A 20,072-nucleotide genomic window follows, 5' to 3' on the forward strand; every position below is an offset into this window, starting at 1 on the left:
AACAAACGTGTGATGCTAATATCCTTCTCATTCTTATTTACAAGGCTCATCCAATTATTTCTACGAGGCCCAGAGCTGTCCTTTATTTTTGTTCAAAATCCCTCAGCTGCAGGACTTGGTGAATGCTTACTGTCTTCTAAGAGTCTCATTTAATCTTTTTTTTTTGACAGCTTGAGTACAAAGTTCACTGGCTTTTGGCCGTAAATAGTGGTGACAAAATTGAGGTCTCCCCCGTTTTTTTAAAAAAATGCATTTATCGGGGCGCCTGGGTGGCTCAGTCGTTAAGCGTCTGCCTTCGGCTCAGGTCATGATCCCAGGGTCCTGGGATCGAGCCCCACATCGGGCTCCCTGCTCCGCGGGAAGCCTGCTTCTCCCTCTCCCCCTCCCCCTGCTTGTGTTCCCTCTCTCGCTGTATCTCTCTCTCTGTCAAATAAATAAATAAAATCTTTAAAAACAAATGCATTTATCACAAGAGGTGTATTTATGGGCAGTTCACATATTATAATAATACTGCAGATTTAAAGGTGGAGCATCATCCGAGGGCCAGATCTTGTTCCTGTGGGTATTGTACTGACCGCCCTGCACAGACCTTCCTCTGGAGGCAGGGGGCTGAGGCACCTTTCATGCATTGTGCTCCAATCTCTCCTCATCCATTCCATTTTGGACCATTGCAAAGAGCATGAGCCCTTTCAGAGGGGCATTCAAAGAAGTGTGTGCGTTATTTTGACAGTGGCGCTGCAGGGACACAGGCATGTCCACTTGCCCCAAATACCATGAAAAGCACGAGAGCTAATGCTTTCAATCACTTTCATTTTCTAAGAAAAATAATGGCCTTGGTTTACTTAAGAATCTTTTTTTTTACGATTTTATTTATTTATTTGACAGAGAGAGACACAGAGAGAGCCGGAACACAAGCAGGGGTAGTGGGAGAGGGAGAAGCAGGCTTCCCGCCGAGCAGGGAGCCCGATGTGGGTCTCTATGTGGGGCTCGATCCCAGCATCCTGGGATCATGACCTGAGCCGAAGGCAGACACTTAACGACTGAGCCGCCCAGGCGCCCCTGGCCTTGGTTTGTTTAGACGCCCCTTCCACGCAGCCCACCGGGACGCAAACTGCCCTTGGGATGCGATTACCAGTGTGCCGCTCTTTCAGAACACAAATTAAGTGCTGAGCTCCCTCTAGTGACACAAGAGAGAGGCATTTAAGAACCTCGATAGTGTATATATTTTACAATGTGATCCAATTATCTTTAATTCCATTTAATTCAGTTATTTCCACTCCACTTTATTTTATACAGCAGCTATTTCTCGAGCCAGAAATTTTACTAAGAAAGTTATAAAACTGTAATTTGAAAAGATCACTAAAAATGGAAATTATAATAAGGGAAAATGTTTCATGTGATTATAGCATAGTGTAAAAAAGACAATACTCCAGCTCCCTTTGTTTGTATAAGACGCCCCCTCTCCCTGCAACACCCCCCCCCCCCCCACACACACACCAGCTCTATTCCAATATACTCACCTTGACGTCCAACCTTCTCTATTTGTCAGATAGGGGTCTCCTTCATTTGCATGCCGAGAGTAAGATGAAGGTAGCTCCACGGGTCTGGAGGGAATAACTGTTACCACTACAGGAAAAATAAAACAGAGATCACGAAGCATCTCTTAGTGACGAATCATTAGGGCTATGTTTATGCCTTCTTCTTCTTCTTCTTTTAAGGAGATAAAAGTTTATGGACTGCACTGCAAGGGGGAAGTCGGCAGGACAGCAAAGGAGAGACTGTCAGGCGGTGGTGGGGTAAGCGCTGTAGTTGGGGGCGGGATAAGGAAATAGGGAGGCATGGGTACCTATGGAATTTCCTTTTTTGGTAGCTGTGCCGGGTTATAAGTAGCCCATTGGTCAGCTAGAGCCCGATGGCTCTTTTGAGGTGGGTCGCCTAATGAACCTATTTGCATTCAGCCTGATGGTCACTGTGTGCAGATTTGCTTTGGACGAGCTGCAACAGAGGGGGCGGGGGGCAGGAGAGAAAAGGCATCTTTCACCCCCCCGGGTGCAGGCAGCCCCCCTGTTAGCCCTCAGACCTTCAGACCACATGGGGGAGTCGTCCTGGCCAGAGACCTTAGATGTTTGAGGAGTACTAGGGTTAGACCCCTGAAGGGCCAAAAAGAAAAAGGAGAGGGAGAGAAGGATCCCTCTGAAGGGCAAGAGGGGAAATCCCTCACCCTTTTAGGAAAGGGTGGTCCAGCTGGTTCCCTCTGGGGCTTCAGATCCTCACCAAGGAGTAACCTCGGTTCCCCAAGGAGTACTGGAGTCTGTCCCCTGAGGGAAAGTCCCAAGAAATTCCTAGAGAATCCGGGGAAAGCCCCAGGTCAGCAGAAATTCCCCGTGAGGGCCACCAAATGTGGGGCAACCTGATTGGGTGGAGGCCAGCAGCACAGTGGTGAAAGAATTCACCCAAGGTAGAACAAGGTAGAGACGTTCACTGAATACACTGCAAGGGCGCAGCTGGCAGGATAGCAGAAGTGAGACTATCTGCCTGTTCATGTCGTTTTAATGTGTTTTAAAAAGTCCAAAGAGACCAACGTGGTACTGGTTGTGAGTTTTGATTTTCTAGACCAAAACAACTCATCAACTATTCTCAAAATTTGTATTCATAATTAAATATAAGAAAATTGCAAGCTAAAATCATGACTAGAACAGAAGCAACTATTGGACACTTGCTGTTTCCCTCCTATCATTCCCCTACCTTAGCACCAGAATGACATTTCCAAAAAGCCCCATCTTCTCCTGTTCCTGCCCTACTCACAAGGCTTGGAGGAGGAAGCAGTGCAGTGATAGGAGCTAACGACCTGGATTCACACTGCCCAGGTTCATGTTCTGGTTCTGACCCCTGCAAGCTGGGTGATCTTGGGCAAGTTGGTTAACTGTGTCTGCAAAATGAGGATAAATAATAACAGTACCTACTTTGTAGGACTAAATAAGCTCCTGACATATAGCAAAACCCAAGCAGTATGATGTACTGTCCGATGAGGAAGGCAGAGGCCAGTTCCTGTGCTGGTTATTATACCTAGGTCTCTCATCACCAGGCTTTCTTAAATAAAGCTTTTTTGTTTGAAGAATGAGGTTTGTTAGAGTCTCCTCAATAACAAAACAAAAGCCATGTTTGTTCCTCCCTCATCCTATTGACTCAATGGAGTCAAACTCTTTTGCACATGGCTAAAATTTCTTGACAGTCTTTCTGAGACTCACTTTTACAAACGTAATGCCCCACTATTTTGAATATAAATTCTTTACTGTTTCAAATTGGTTTATTCACTGTCCTCAGACATAGTTTATCTCTCCTCTACCCCTTCCTTCTCCCTCTCTCCCTCTCCCTCCGTCTATCCTCCCATTCTTCCTTCCTAGATTGGCATGCACCCCAATCCTCTCTGTCACTCTCCTTAAGGATTAGCTAAAACACCACCTCCTTGGCAGACATTTAACTCAGGAAAATTATTGTGGAGTATAAAGTACACTATATGCATCTCTCAGTAACTAACTTAAAAATATTATAATGCACTTGTGTGATATTGGGGCATCTTAGGCAGACCATTCTCCTGAATGGAGAATGGGAAGATCCCAGCTCTTTCATCCTCATGGTTACTCCTGTTATGGGAGAGGACACCAGGCTCAGTGTTCGCCAGAGGTTTCCTGGTTACTGTCAAAATATTTCCCAAGTCTCTGATTTTGCCAAAATTAATAGACCCAGATACTTCTAAGAATATGACACAAAGAAACTTATTCTCAGATTTTCTTATGTTTAATTTAGGAAAATTTGGCATTTAAAATTAAGATTGGTAAAAATCACCAGTTTTGATTACCCAAAGACACAGGATAATTTATTCTCAAAATTTAACGTAAGAATGTACACATTTTAATTTTTCAAAATTATCATTTGTCATCATCATTTGTCAAAATAGTCATTTGTAATCTCATTTCATCTTTCCTACAAATTCACAAAAATTATATTTCAAATGGGCCTTAAGTGACCAGGAATGAGAACAGGAGAAGCATATTTAACTCCTTTCTGAAGGTCCCAATGGGCCACTGAATAGAATCCTTTCATTAGGGCTTCATGGGAATCACTATTTCCTTTGAATGGTCTGAGGCAGGTCTTATTCCAGAAATCCAGGGCTGGATTGGATGTCTCTGCACATTCCTGTGTGACTCTTTTTGCTATTATTCAACACCTCTATCAAAGATGAGGAGTATGGGCAGAGGAGGAAAGACATAGGAATGCAGAGAGACATGTTCAGATTCAGGACAATTTAATACACATCAGAGGGGGTGGCAGCAAAGGACACTCTAAAGGAAAGAAAGGGGCACAATCAGCCATGTGCCCTCAAATCTGGGTATGGTTTTCTGGGCATTGGGAAACCTCTGGGAAAGAGATGAGGGTTTTCCATTATTGCAGGCTCTCTCCTGCTGCTCTTAGTGGAGGACTGATTCCAGGGAGAAAATAATCGTGAAGTAATTATTAAATAAAGGGAAAATATTCTTCAGAACAGTCAAGAATATATGAGTTCATACAGCTATTCGTCAAACCATTAAACACCTATTACATCCAAGATTCTGGGGATACAGTTTTAAAGGACACAGCCCTGTTCTCAAGGGGGTTATAGGTCAATGAGGGACAGCAAATAATAATAACAACAATAATAATAATAATAACCATTTATTAAATGCCTACTCTACGTGAAACTTGTTTACACTTGACATTACTTAATCTTCACAACAATCCGATGATACGGTTAGTATTATTTTCACCTTATAGATATGGCAACTCAGGTACAGAAAGCTTAAGTAACTTGTCTAGATATCCACAGCTAGCAAATGACAAAACCAGAAATTTGAGCCCAGGGAGTGAAATACTAAAACCTTTGCCCATAAGCTCTTATCTTCCCAAACAGTGCTTCATGGATTTCCTTGGGAAGCATTGTATGGAATAATTTCAGTGTGTCAGTGTTGTACAGGATCTGTGGATACCTGGGGTTGGATTCACCACAAAGATGGGGGCCAAAGATAGTTATGAGGTAGTGTGGTAAGTGTTAGTAGAAGTCAACATGGGAACTCAGAGAAGGGATTGGTTAGAAAAAGCCTCCCGGAAGAGTCAATACCTGGCCTGAACCTGATAAATGAGTAGAGTAGAGATCAAACAGGCAAAGACAGAGTGAGTAAAGTGCCTTCTGGGCAGAAGAAGCTGGATGTGTGAACACTTGAAAGAGCGTGGTTTTCTGAGTGAATGGAAGTAACCAATATAGTATGAAGCAGGGGCTCAGGTAAGGACTAGGAGAAGAGAGAAGAGAAACGAGAAAGCTGAATAAGCCAAGGCCAGATAATGAAGAGTCTCTTTATTTAATATTTTTAATGTTCTATTATTTCTGTAAAAGTGAAATGTGTTTATTTTTTGAAAAAAATTCTGAGATTCTAGGTATTATAACAATATATAGAAGTATAAAGAAAAAAGTAAAAATCAGGTGCGCTCTCTCCACTCTGAGATGGCAACTATTGGCATTTTTATTGAACATCCAGTATCTTTCTACATGTATATAAACATATGGTTATTTGTGTGTAAATATATAAGTGGGATCATAGCATGCATGTTGTTTTGTGACTTCCCACCATTATACAGCAATGACCAGAATCTTGGGCCTTTTTCTGAAGAGAATAAGTGGAGGAATTTCAACAAGAGGGTAACATAATCATATTTGTATATTATGAAAGAACACAACAGCATTTATAGTGTAAATTCGAGGTAATATGGTGGCAGGAAGATCAAGGAACCCAAGGAAGAAATGATGATGACAGGAACCAGGCAATGGTGGTGGGACAGACACAAGGGATGGACTCAGGTGACAGGAAGTGGGCTCAGCGGCCTCTTTGTGCAGACAAGGGCTGTCCCGTGGTGGGAGGTGAGAACTGAGAGAGAAATCTCCACTGATTTCTAGGTTGTTGGCTCTGGACTGGATGTGTAGGTATTAGCACCATTAACTAGCAGTTTGGGGTGCCTGTGGGATATCCAATTGAAAAGAACAGGTAAGTATTCAAATATATAAATCTGGAGCTCAAGATAGAGATCAAAGCCGAAGATAGAATTCTGGACACCATCTGAGGTTAAAGCCAAGATAATTAAACACTGAACATGGGGACACCAAAATACACAGGCCAGGCAGAGGACTTTGCGTAGAGACTTTGTTTTGTTTAGTGTTGTATCCTCAGAACAGCCCTTAGGACATAGTAAGCTCAAAAATGTTTCTTGAATGAATAAATGAATAATTACATACATTCTATTTGTATTTCAATACAAAAGCCTTCTTACTGTGGCCATCGAGTAAAGAGATCACAACTTGCACATCCATTTTCTTATCTTTCCAGTTATTGATGGCGGCATAACAAACCATCCCAAACTTAATGGTACAGAAAACTACTTTGTTATGCCCACAGATTCTGTGGGTCAGAGATTTGAAAAGAGTACCAAAAGATGATGTGGGAAAATAGAAAAATATATATATATGCCTCTGCCCCTAGTTCTTGGCTTAGAGCTCCTAAAACCTTTGTAATTCCTTCAGTGATAACAACACTAGGAGCATTTCCCATAGTTGTCTTTCACCCTGTCCCAGACAAGGCTTCTAAAATCCTGTAAGTTTCTGAGTGATAAGAAGATGGGGAGCATCTTTTGTTCTAATGAGGTAGCTCTGGATGGGCTCCTGAATGGGGGCCGGTCACCAGAAAGATCAAGCCATTATTAAAACCTTGGAATTTTCAGTCCTGTCCCCCATCCTCCAGAGAAGGGAAAGGGACTGGACTTGGGATTTATAATTGATCATGCCTACATGAGGAAACCTCCATAAAATCCCTATAGGAGGGGGTTCAGGGAACTTCCATTTTGGTGAACACATCCACACTGGGAGGGTGATGCATCCCCAACTCCATAGAGACAGAAGCTCCTGTGCTCAGGACTCTCTTAGACCTCTCCCTAAGCATCTCTTCATCTGGCTGTTCATCTGCATCCTTTATCATATCCTTTAATAAACTGGTAAATATAAGTGTTTCTCTGAGTTCTGTGAGCTGCCCTAGCAAATCAATTGACCCCAATAAGGGGGGGATTGTTGGAACCTTTGATCTATAGATTGTTGCTTGGAAGTACAGCTGATAACCCGGGCTTGTAACTGGTATCGGAAGTGTGTGTGTGTGTGTGTGTGTGTGTATGTGGAGGGAGTGGGGGCAATTTGTGGGACTGAGCTTTTAACCTGTGGAAGCTGATGTTATCTCCAAGTAGATAGTGTCAGAATTGAATTAAATTATAAGACACCCAGCTGGTGTCACAGAGAATTGCTTGGTGTGAGGAAAAACCTCCACATATTTGGTGACCAGAAGTGAAGTGTTCTTTGTGTTAAAGGAGAGACATAGGGAAGAAACACATCTTAGGAAAGAACTGGGTTTTACCCTATGCAGAAGGAGGAAAACTGACTTTTTCCTAAACAGATGGCTTATCTCTTCTTCACAATGTGTGAGACCTCAGCTGGGAAGATAGGAAGGCTGGGATGACTTGATGCCCACAGCTAGAATCATCTGAAAGCTTGTTCCCTCATGTCTGGCAGTTCATGCTGGCTCTCTACTGAGACCTCAACTGGAGCTCGTCCATGTAACATCTTGGATCTCAAGATCAAGTGTCCCAAGAGAACCAGGCAGAAGCTGTATTGCCTTTTAAGACCTAGCCTAGAAAGTCCTATGGTGGCACTTCTGCCATAGTAACAAACCCACTCAGATTCCAGAGGAGGGAACATAAACCCTACCTCTCAATGGGTGGAGTGTCAAAAGTCACAGTCACATTGTAAATAGAACATGTGAGGTAAGAGATATTGTTGTGGCCATCTTTGCAAAATACAATCAACCACAACTCTTCTGTTCCTATTTGTCCATTACTATAGCCTTTTACTTATGGTTCTCTTGTCAGCCATGCCACAATGTTGACAACATTAAGTCAGCAATCAGCTAAAACCCCTATATTGTTTCCAAATGAACAGAGAAGCTAGCTATTCCCCTTTCATCTCATACATACTTTTAAACAGAGGCTCTGTGATAATTAATATTAAATTTAATTATCATATCATAAATATTTATTGAGAATCTGTCATTCACTAAATATCCCATAGACAATGGGGAGAGGCTGAATGCAATAAAGCAAAAATGGTTTCTTATCTTAAGAAGTTTACAATCTGGAGGGAAATATAAATAAATTAGGGATTTTTAAAATAGGTGATACAAACTTCTATTAGCTTGTTGAATTGTCAGTCACTGGTAGGATATAACTTGTTTTCAGGGTATTGTGTCACGAAACAATTTAATGGCCTGCTAGATTCCGGACAGACACACCATGCCACTGGTATTCCCCGATCTACCAGTCTGATGACCTCGTAAAGAAGGAAATGAAGCAATTGAGACAACTTGTGCTTCATGAGTTCATGCTGACTTGGAGTGATCACTGCTTCCCTTTTTCTCCTCATTTTCTTATTTTAAATATTTGAATAATCTTAAACATCTTCCTAAATGTTTAGTAGCTCTCTGTACTTAATTTCTTTATAGACTCAGAACCCTCTAGAATCTCTCTGAAGATATCAAACATGTTTATTTTAGCATTTTATTCTGTGTCCTATATTGTGTTTTCCCAGGGTTTATTTCTGCTTGTTGGGTTCAGTGCATTTCTTCTCATATTCTTGGTTGTTTGATGATTCTTGGTTGTTTGGTCGTATTGTAAGTGAGATCTCAATTTGAACATTATTGGTGGCTGGAGAGAGTAAGAATTCTTGTTTTCCTGGCCAGAAGCTCAAGTTTAGAGTAAATCAGCTCTGACTTAGTGGTTGTGGGCTTTTCTTTAAGATGTGAGTATGGTCTGTTTTAAGGATATGTGGCTTGGGGCACCTGAGGCTCAGTCAGTTAAGCGGCCAGCTCTTGATATTGGCTCAGGTCATGATCTCAGGGTATGGGACTGAGCCTCATGTCCAGCTCTGTGCTCAGTGGGGAGTCTGCTTGAGATTCTCTCTCCCTCTGCCCCTCCCCCACCTCTTTCTCTTTCTCTCTCTCAAATAAATAAATAAGTCTTAAAAGAAAAAAGTATATGCAGCTCTCCTTTGCCTGTAACGAGGTCCTAATTCTCTGGACTTGATGTTCATTTTGAGAGAATTTCACATGAAAAGTGACTATATACAGCCTGGGGCATATATCAGAATCAGCATTAGGTGGAATAAGGACCAGCTTTTCCTTAACTAGTTAGCTACCCCCAGCCCAGGGCTCACTTATTCCAGCTAGCTTCTGCTTGTTTTCATTGTAAGGCTTTTGTAGAATTCTGCTGGGAAAACTTGTATTTTTTTATTAAGTTTTTAATTCCAGTATAGTTAACATATGGTATTATATTAGTTTCAGGTATACAAAATAGTGATTCAACAATTCTATACATTACTCAGTGCTCATCATGATAAGTGTACTCTTCAATCCCCATCACCTATTTCACCCATCCCCCACCCATCTCCCTTCTGGTAACCATCAATTTGTTCTCTAAAGTTAAGAGTCTGTTTCTTGGTTTGTCTCACTTCCTTTTTTTTTCCCCTTTGCTCATTTGTTTTGTTTCTTAAATTCCACATATGAGTGAAATCATATCGTATTTATCTTTCTCTGACTGACTTATTTTGCTTAACATTATACTCTAGCTCCATCCATGTTGTTGCTAATGGCAAGATTTCACTCTTTTTTTTATTGCTAAATAATATTCCATTGTACGTATATACCATTTCTTCTTTATCCATTCATCTATTGATGGACACTTGGGCTGCTTCCATACTTTGGCTATTGTAAACAAAGCTGCAATAAACATAGGAGTGCATGTCTCCCTTTGAATTAGTGTTTTTGTATTTGGGGGGTTAATACCTAGCAGTATGATTACTGGATCATAGGGTAGTTCTATTTCTAACTTTCTGAGGAAACTCCATACTGTTTTCCAGAGTGGCTACACCAATTTGCATTCCCACCTGAGGGTTCCTTTTTCTCCACATCCTCGTCAACACTTGTTGATTCTTGTGGTTTTGATTTTAGCCATTCTGACAGGTGTGAGGTGATATCTCATTGTAGTTTTGATTTGCATTTCCCTGTTGCTCATTAATGTTGAGCATCTTTTCATGTGTCTCTTTGGAGAAATATCTGTTCTTGTCTTCTGCCCATTTTTTAATTGGATTATTATTATTATTTTTGATGTTGAATTGTGTATACATTTGGGTGTTGAGCTCTTTATAGATTTTGGATACTAACCCTTTCTTAGATATGTCATTTGCAAATATCTTCTTTCATTTAGGAGGTTGCCTTTAATTTTGTTGATTGTTTCCTTTGCTGTGCAGAAGCTTTTAATCTTGATGTAGCCCCAATAATTTATTTTTGCTTTTATTTCCCTTGTCTCAGTAGACATATCTAGAAAAATGTTGCTATGGTCAATGCCAGAGAAATTACTGCCTGTGTTCTCTTCTAGGATTTTTATGGTTTCAGGTGTCACATTTAGGTTTTCAAGGGAAAACTTGTATTTTTAAAGTTCTCTTTCATGGTCTGGATTTGTGGGTTACTAGCTCTGTTTCATTTCAGCATCTATATATTCCAGAAATTTCTTACTGTTCTTTTTTTTTTTTTTTTAATTTTTTATTTATTTATTTGACAGAGAGAGAGATAGCGAGAGCAGGAACACAAGCAGGGGGAGTGGGCGAGGGAGAAGCAGGCCTCCTGCGGAGCAAGGAGCCCGATGCGGGACTCAATCCCAGAACCCTGGGATCATGACCTGAGCCGAAGGCAGACGCTCAACGACTGAGCCACCCAGGCGCCCCAATTTCTTACTGTTCTAGTTGACTATTAGTAACCACCTTCTGAACTAAAACTTACTTAGATTTATTTTTATTTAATTTTACTCTTCTGACATTTCTTTGGGATTTGGGAAGAGAGGTAAGTGCATGTGTTTAGTCTGCCAGCTTTGGCAGGAAGCCATCGACCCCCTTCTGTGGTAACGGATCCTTAGAAAGTTCTACTGGGAATCACAGCAACCTCTCCCCACATGTGGTTTCTAAGAAGAGATAATTTTTTTCTTTGTCCTTAAATTAGGGCATATCTATATCCAGTTCTCTTGCATCTCAACCATTCTTTGCAGTTTTTCAAAGATTACTGACAGCAGTCCTTTGCTGACACTGACAACTCCTTTCAGTGCTTTGCAAACTATTTCACTTGAATATTGAAAATAGCTAAATCGTCTTATCATTCCTCACCTATCAGATGGACTTCACTTACCTGTTAAATGTGTTTGGTTTATCTTTTCAAGTATTTGGAACTATTCTTTTTCTTTTTTTAAGATTTTATTTATTTATTTGCCAGAGAGAGAGAGAGGGAGAGTACAAGCAGGGGGAGTGGCAGGCAGAGGGAGAGGCTCCCTGCTAAGCAAGGAGCCTGATGTGGGACTCGATCCCAGGAACCTGAGATCATGACCGGAGCCAAAGGCAGATGCCCAACCATCTGAGCCACCCAGGCGCCCCTATTTGGAACTTTTCATTGAATATCTTTTTCTTGATAGGAAAGAAGAAAGTCAGACAGAAGTTATGTATTCTACTTTTTTTTTTTTAATCTGTTGAACATTACATCACCATCAGTAAGGATAAGGAATCACTTTTGTCTTTATTATCTCTCACCTTTCTATTTCTTTTTTTTTTTTCCCCCTCTTTTCAAGTCTAACCTCATTTAAAGCTTCAGCATTACTGGCATTATTCACAGAGGTCTGACCACAACTCTCAGTTTGCTTTTGATTTCATACCTCTGCTACTGTTTTTTGTACCTGTCCTTTTAAAGTCTAAGCGTTTGAAAGAACTCCATGCACAATGTTAGGAGCTCAGGAGCATTGAGGTCAAGGGAGAAACTAAACATGAGAGAATAAGGAGTGAATCATTGGTGATGAAACACAGGCAGCATGAATAGTGAATTCTGAAGAACTTGCTGGCGAAATATCTCCCCTATAACAGCTCCCAGCCATGGAAGTGGAGCCCATCAGTCACCTCTGATCTGTGTTGTAGTAACTCTTTTCCATGAGAAGACATGTCTGAATCACCTAGACAGGCAGACTTTTCACCTAATTAGGTACACAGTGTTTTACAGATTACAAAGCTCTTCCATGTATGCTATTGTACCTCAACTTCCTTGCCGTTCTCATAACAATTCTTTGAAAGGAAGGAGGAAGCTAGCAGCTAAGGAAGAACTGGCTATTTTCAGGGACAGAGGAAGGCGCTGGGAACCTGCAGAAAGCACCCTCTTTCCCTGGCCTTTTTCTATGACCCCTCCTTCCTCTCTTTGAAACTCTTTCCTCTGCTTGATTAATCTAATGCTCTCTTGATTTTCCTCTTACCTTTTTAGTCCTTCTCAATCTCTTTTGTTGGTTCTACTTCCTTTCATGCATTAAAACTTGTAATCCTTTTGAAAAGGCAAAAGCTTGCAACATCCAAAATGATATTTTTTATGTAACTTATTTAACTCAGAATGTTATTTTTGCCATGTGAGAAATATTTTAGTTTTAGGTTATTTGAAACAAAAGTTGGAATTGGAAAGAAAGGAAAAGCAGCCAAAAGCCTGGTAGGTTAAAAATGTCCTGAGATAGTCCCTCACAATTTGAAAATAGAAGTGGTTTCTTAACAAATGGCAGAAATACTCTGGTATTTAAAAGCTGCTTAAACCTATTTCTAATTATATTTAAAAACATTTTTGCTACATTAAATTAGTGAATACAATTCAGAATAATAATAACCATTTGTAAACAAAACTAGGAAGTCTAATTGGAAATGCTAAGAACTACCTGGATATGTGCAAAGAGTGGACCATTATCTCCCTGCCAGGTCTGTATGTCCATGTTATTATTGACATAAAGGGGTCAGATCTGACAGATCTAATATCTGTATATATATTAACACTTTTGAGCAACTGTTCTCCTATCATTTAACAACCTCTCCCCAGACCACATCACTTTCAGTTCTCGGCCAACTCTGACCTTGAGTAAAAAAGGCAAGCAGAAAGACACAGGATAACCCATTCTATGCTCATGATGGGTTATTTCCAGTGTCTTCTTTTGAATATCCCCGAAGTTGAGGGAAAAAGGCTGCTTCTGATCAGTGTTTTCTATGTTATATGGCCTTTCCTCTCCCTCTAATCTAAAGGAACTTCACAAACATATTTATAGCACTGAAGGTCATTCTTTCTTTTCTTCACCTGTTTCTCCTTTCTCCTTCCCATTCTCTCTTCCAGTATTGGAGAAGCTCTGGAGAGCACATTCTTACAGACACACTCTTTTTTTTTTTAAATATGAACTATTTTTTTAAATTAATTGTAAAAAGCACATGATGTAAATTTTACCTTCTGAACTATTTTTAGGTGTACAGCACTTTTACTATGTTCACACTGTTGTGTAACAGATCTCTAGAGGCTTTATCTTGCAAAGCTGAAGCCCTATATCCGTTGAACAACCCCCCATTTCACCCTCCCACCCCAGTCCCTGGCAACTACCCTTCTACTTTCTGTTTTCATGATTTTGACTACTCTAGACATCTCATATATGTGAGATCATACAATACTAGTTCTTTTGTGACTGGCTTATTTCACTTAACATAATATCCTCAAGGTTCATCCATGTTGCAGCATGTGATAGAATTTCCTTCTTTCTAAAGGCCGTATAATAGTCTATTGTATATATTTAGTACATTTTCTTTATCTATTCATCTATCAGTGGGCATTTGACTCCTTCCACCTCTTGGCTATTGTGAATAATGCTGCAATGAACATGGGTGTATAAATATCATTTTGGGATCCTGCTTTAAGTTCTTTTAGATATATAGCCAGAAGTAGGATTGCTGGATCATGTGGCAATTCTAATATTTCGGTTTTTGGGGACCCTCCCTACCAGGTCCTACATCTTTGCCAGTACTTGCCATTTTCTATTTTTTTTTGATAGTGGCCCTCCTAATGGCTCATTGTGATTTGTTTTCCATTTCTCTAGTGATTAGTAAGTATGCACTTTTTTTAAAATTTAAAATGTTTTGTTTTTATAATTGAGTACATACTATGTGCTAGGTATGCTGTTAAGTGCTTTGCATGTAGTAGCTCATTACTTTTAACAATCATCCTATGGCCTAGTGGTATCCTTACTTTGTGTATGAGGAAACTAAGAATCAGAGTTTGAGTAATTTCCCTAAGGACAGAGAACTGTTAAATGGTGAAGTCAGAATTCAAAACCAGGTCTGATACCAAAGCTCACATTTCTAACTGCTGAGTTATCTCCCCGCTTTTTGCTTTAGCCATTATTCCCTAAGGTGGTGCTTGGTGATGAACACAGTTCTATATAAAGGAAAGAGAAAGTAACATTTGTTAAGTGCCTGATTTGTGCTAGACACTGCTAAACGCTGTCGGATGTGTATGTGTGAGTGTGTTTTAGAGGGAAGTGAAAGAGGGAAGTCCTAGCATTTTACACATACAAGCTTTTATTCCATTTGCATTGGTGCCATTGCAAGTCACAGAATGCAATGGAAAGAACACTGAGTTTGTATTTCTTACCATAGCCTTTGTAAATTTGAAGATCATTTTTTACTGATAAATGTATGCTCAAGAAATATGCAGAAATTCAAGATAAATTCTAATTCCAATTAAGGAGTTGATTTTATCACCTAGAGAGGGAATATCACCAGGGAGAGTGTACACAAGCAATAAACTACAGGAAAGAAGAGTCTTTTTTTTTTTTAATTTTATTTATTTTTAAGAGAGAGAGAGAGAGAGAGCCCACAAGTGGGGGGAAGGATAGAGGGAGAAGCAGGCTCCCCACTGAGCAGGGAGCCTGATGTGGGACTCGATCCCAGGGCCTTGGGATCATGACCTGAGCTGAAAGCAGATGCTTAACCCACTGAGCCACCCAGGGGCCCAGGGAAGAAGAGTCTTAACTATGGATAAAAGGAAACAAAAATATGTAAGTTATAAAATATATGAGTATATAATATAAACAAAAATATCCTTTCCAAAACTTGCTCTTTATTTCACCAGCTCTCTTTTCCTTGTGTAAGGTGCCTACAACTGTTGTTGTATTGTCTCCCCTGTTCTACTCCACCTCATGGCTTCCCCTCATGTTAGAAATAAAAACAGTGGGTCAAGAATTATAGAATTAATTTTGTTAACATAGGGACAAAATCAGAGTTGTTTGTGACATTTGAGAGACCCTAAGCCCAAGAAATTTGAGTCACAGGAATACATGACTCTTGACTGCCTATGGTAACCCCCTAGTACTGAAATCTTTAGTCCAACCTTCATTTGGTCATGAAAAGTGTCAAGAGAATGGAAAACTAAAATTATTTTATCTGTGCCTTAGATTTAAGAAGCATATTAACTCCCAACCCCAATTTTCTGGATTGAAATACTTTGGGATGTATTACTGCAATATTTCAAGTTGGTAACACCAATTATAAACAAAAACATCTTTAGGTAAAAGGGCACAAATTCTAATAAACTTACAAAAGAGGAGATAAAAATGTCTCTTGGTATTTATAATGTTCATCGAGTACTGCCAATGTTACAGGAATCAATAAGCTAGCTAGTTTTTGTAGCCAAATGTGGTATCAACACAGCCTATATCACTAAAGCGCGGGGGGGCAGTGCAGTAAGCTCGCTAACGCATTTCGTATTACAACCTTTGGTGTAAATTCATGAGCCAGAAACAGCACGCCATATTATCTCTACTTTTCTAAATTTTAGAATTGCTGAATTGAAATGAAACTACTGAGCTAAGATACTGCTCATAGATATCCTATCCCATCATCTGGAATCACAGCCATCTGTGAAAATAATACCCAGATTTATTGCTCCATTTCTTTTTTTTTTTTTTAGATTTGATTTATTTATTTGACAGAGAGAGACAACACAGGCAGGGGGAGTGGGAGAGGGAGAAGAAGCAGGCTTCCCGCTGAGCAGGGAGCCTGATGTGGGGCTCGATCCCAGGACCCTGGGATCATGACCTGAGCCAAAGGCAGACGCTTAACTGACGGAGCCACCCAGCACCCCTTATTGCTCCATTTCTTTCTTTTTTTTTTTTTTAAAGATTTTATTTATTTATTTATTAGAGAGCGAGCGAGCGAGAAACAGCATGAGAGAGGAGAGGGTCAGAGGGAGAAGCAGGCTCCCCGCTGAGCCGGGAGCCCGATGTGGGACTCGGTCCCAGGACTCTGGGATCATGACCTGAGCCGAAGGCAGTCGCTTAACCAACTGAGCCACCCAGGCGCCCTATTGCTCCATTTCAATAACCCTTTGTGTCTGTTCTCTTTACCAAAGTTCTTTCACTCCTTTTGCTTTCTTTTCCTCTTCTATCTGGTTGATTATTTCCTTCTTTCATCTCTATTAATAGTTCAACATCTCTTTAAAAAGACTTATTTATTTATGTATCTGAGGCAGAGAGAAATTGCGAGGGGAGGGGTAGAGGGAGAGAGTCACAAACAGACTCCGTGCTAGGTGCAAAGCGTGACGGGGCTGATCTCACGACCCTGAGATTATAACCTAAGCCAAAACTGAATTGGATGCTTAACCTACAGACCACCCAGGCACCCCAATAGTTCAACATCTCTTAATTGTCTCTGAATGAAACTTCATTACCTCTCTTCTGAAGAAAAAATGGCTTATGATGGTAAATAAGAATACAATTTAAGAAAACAAATGAAAACCACAACTTTGCTAAGTGATTAGTACTTTATTTCTTATTGTGCTTAGTCTTAGTTCTTAATTTTTATGTACTACTCACCAGCAAGATTGTATAGTTAGCCTTGCAAAGCACTTCATAACACATAAGCAGGTTCTGTTAATTGTTTCAATGAGGAGATACGAAAGTTAAATCTAAAATATAATGCGTGGGGGCACCTGGGTGGCTCAGTCGTTAAGCATCTGCCTTGGGCTCAGGTCATGATCTCAGGGTCCTGGGATCAGCCCCGCATTGGGCTCCCTGCTCCGCGGGAAGCCTGCTTCTCCCTCTCCCACTTCCCCTGCTTGTGTTCCCTCTCTCACTGTGTCTCTCTCTGTCAAATAAATAAATAAATAAAATATCTTTAAAATGTAATGTGTGTTGGAAAGAAGGTAACAATTTTTGAAAGTTAATGACTTTCACATGGATATTTTTAAGGAGGCATTTCAATAAAATTTTTATAAATGAATTTTAGTTAACAAAAAATTGCTCCTATGACATAGAATTGATGCTATTGGTATTTCTAGTTTATAAGTGAGAAAACAGAAGCTTAGTATGGTTAATGGACATACCCAAGGTCATACGGTTCATAAGTAACTAAATGTGATTTGGATATATGAATAAGGATGTCATAATCCAAAGTCCAACATATCATACTACAAATGCTATCTTATGTTATTTTCATTTAAATACTTTGTCATATAAATATTTCTCGGTTTTATATGGGTATCATTTTTGTTATCCATACAGTTCTCCACCAAGTTGCTGGATATTTTCTCTTGTTTGTTTTTGCTCTTGCAAATAAAGATATAGTTGACATTGTCACACATATATTTTCATTTCTGTTAAATTTTATCCTTAGAATAAATTCCTAGATATATAGGTGTTGAGTAAAGAATGATTTTTTTTTCAAGGGGTGCCTGCATGGCTTAGTTGGTAGAATCTGTGGCTCTTGATCTCAGGGTCGTGTGTTTGAGTCCCATACTGGGCATGGAATCTACTTAAAATATTAAGAAAAAAAAAGAATGATTTTTTTCAAAGATTGTCTCTGCTTTTCATGGGTTTATTTAAAAAATTTAACAAGAAATCATATAAATAATGCATTAATATATACTAGTTAAAAAATTCTCAAGAAATTTAGTAAGGCATTCCTAGATAGTGTATATTTTACTCATTCTGATTGGCCTTGGTCTTTCAGGCTGTGTTTTCCTCACATACATTAATCCTATAATTGAGAGCCTGACATAGAGCCAGTAGCTGAAGGAATGATGATGAGTTGGAAAATGTCTTCCACCAGAAGATACATCATAGCTACCATGCCCTACCAACACAAAGAATGTATAGTGTTATATAGATAAAATTTGAATTCATTGGTATACATTTCCAGGATTTCACAATGAATATATTCACAATGAATATAGTCATGCTTTCTATATTAAGATCCTTTCTTAAGAAACTTTTATAAAATGCGGCCCATTTTAAATGGACTCTAAAAAAGAGTCAATCTTTTCCAGGATGTGGGAAAGCAGGGTTTGCATGAAAACTGTTTAGTAACATCTACTGTTTAGTAACATTATAACCTAAGCCAAAACTGAATTGCATGCTTAACCTACAGGTAAGGTAGTTACTCAGGGTTTATTATTTATGTCTTATCAACTCAGACTTTAAGTTTTTTTTTTAAAGAAGGAAACATGGGGTAGGGGCAGGGGGAGAGGAAGAAACAGAATCTTAAGCAGGCTCCACGCCCAGTGCAGAGCCCCATGCAAGGCTCAGTCTCACAACCCTGAGATCATGACCTGAGCCGAAACTGAGTTAGATGCTTCACCGACTGAGCTCCCCAGATGCCTCCAGCCTTTAAGTTTTCTACTCTGGAAAACCCTACCCAGAAAAACCCTTTAAGATAATCTCATTTCTCCTGATCATGAACACTCCTCAGCTTACTCACCCTCATGACAGTGATTCATTCATTTATTCAACAGATGATTGCCAAGTCTTCTAGATGCTGAGGATAGAGTACTGTCTAAGAGACAAGATTCCTGTTTCCACAGAGCTTCTATAAGATTTTTTCTTGTATAACAATTCTATGATTGTTGGAGAAAGCAGATAATACAAAGCAAATGGACATTTTAGGTTTAATCAAAGCTATGGGATTATATGTAAAACAGGGAGATGGGGCAGAGACAGTCTTGGGTAGTGGGTTGGGGAATGATGGCTTCTATCTCGGGGTGCTAATGAAAGACTTCTCAAAGCATTTGAGATAAGACCTGAAAGTTGAGGGATAAGCAGGCCAGGAAACAATAAATGCAAATGCCCTGGAGAAGCAAAAAGATTTGCCCTGTAAAGCAGACAGAAAAAAGCCAGAGGGCCTGGAGTATAGTGGATGTGGCAGGAGATGAGCTTGTTGAAATTCTCAGGGCTAATCATATTGGGCATTGTGGGTCATGCTAAGGAATTTGGATTTTACTTTGTTTACAAGGGGAACCTGCTTTTGAAGGTTATTAAATAGGAGAACGAAATAATGTGCTTCATTGTTTTCAAAGACCATCTGGCTGCCGAATGTCTTGCCCCAAGTCAATCTCTATGCCATCTTGTGATGACATCTAGTGTGTAGCACATAGTAAACACTGAACAACTAAGTACAAATTATCCATTTTATGTTCCGTATCTTCTCCTATATAATCTCTCTTTTTTGACTATTCCTTTTTTCCTGTTTCCCTGACTACAGGGAAATTTCCAATTCATGACAACGCAGCTAAAGCATTACTTACTGTTTCTGGGAGTCTTCCTATCTTCAGACTCTACATCTTGTTTATCTCTGCTCAGTTTCTGGCCCAGGGTCTTAGGTGCCTCATAGAGCAGGAAGCTTTAAGGTGCTGTTCTCCCTTGGGCCTCAGCAAGACATAGGCCCTTAACGTTCCTTATCTTAAAGCTGGGTGGAGAGCTCAACGTTCTCAAGTAAATGAATATAGAAAACGAGGGGCACAAGCAAGGAATTCTTGACAATAACAGTTTCTATAAGATGGACATCAGATTTACTTACTTTGAAGAGAAGAGCAGGGACCAGGATGAATTACTCCACATGGATCATGCTTAAACTGCAGGGAAGGTGCCCTTCTGTTGGGCCCACATAAAAGAGCCTGAAAAATGGGTGTGAAGAATGCGAAGTGTTAGCTGTAATCAGTTAGATGCTCTGCAAACACAGCAATTGATATTCTAATGTAAATATGCAGGGCAAGAAAAAGAGAAATTCAGATGGCACACAGAAT

The 20,072-nt window shown here is 39.9% G+C and overlaps 1 protein-coding gene across 2 annotated transcripts in view; it reads right to left on the reverse strand.

Moving 5' to 3' along the window:
- The window catches only part of RIPK2 (receptor interacting serine/threonine kinase 2), a 74,575-nt gene that overhangs the window by 7,503 nt on the left and 47,000 nt on the right, over positions 1 to 20,072 (reverse strand). For both annotated transcript variants that reach the window (XM_064588139.1, XM_064588138.1), the window contains 2 exons: positions 19,847 to 19,943; positions 1,521 to 1,626 (listed from right to left, as the gene is read on the reverse strand). The gene's annotated coding sequence lies outside the window, so the exon portion shown is untranslated. The remainder of the gene's footprint in view (positions 1 to 1,520; positions 1,627 to 19,846; positions 19,944 to 20,072) is intronic.

This window comes from Mirounga angustirostris, unplaced genomic scaffold (genome assembly GCF_029215605.1).
Source record: "Mirounga angustirostris isolate CCGP_5_RB_7025 unplaced genomic scaffold, mMirAng1.0.hap1 SCAF_4, whole genome shotgun sequence".
Classification (NCBI taxonomy): Eukaryota; Metazoa; Chordata; class Mammalia; order Carnivora; family Phocidae; genus Mirounga; species Mirounga angustirostris.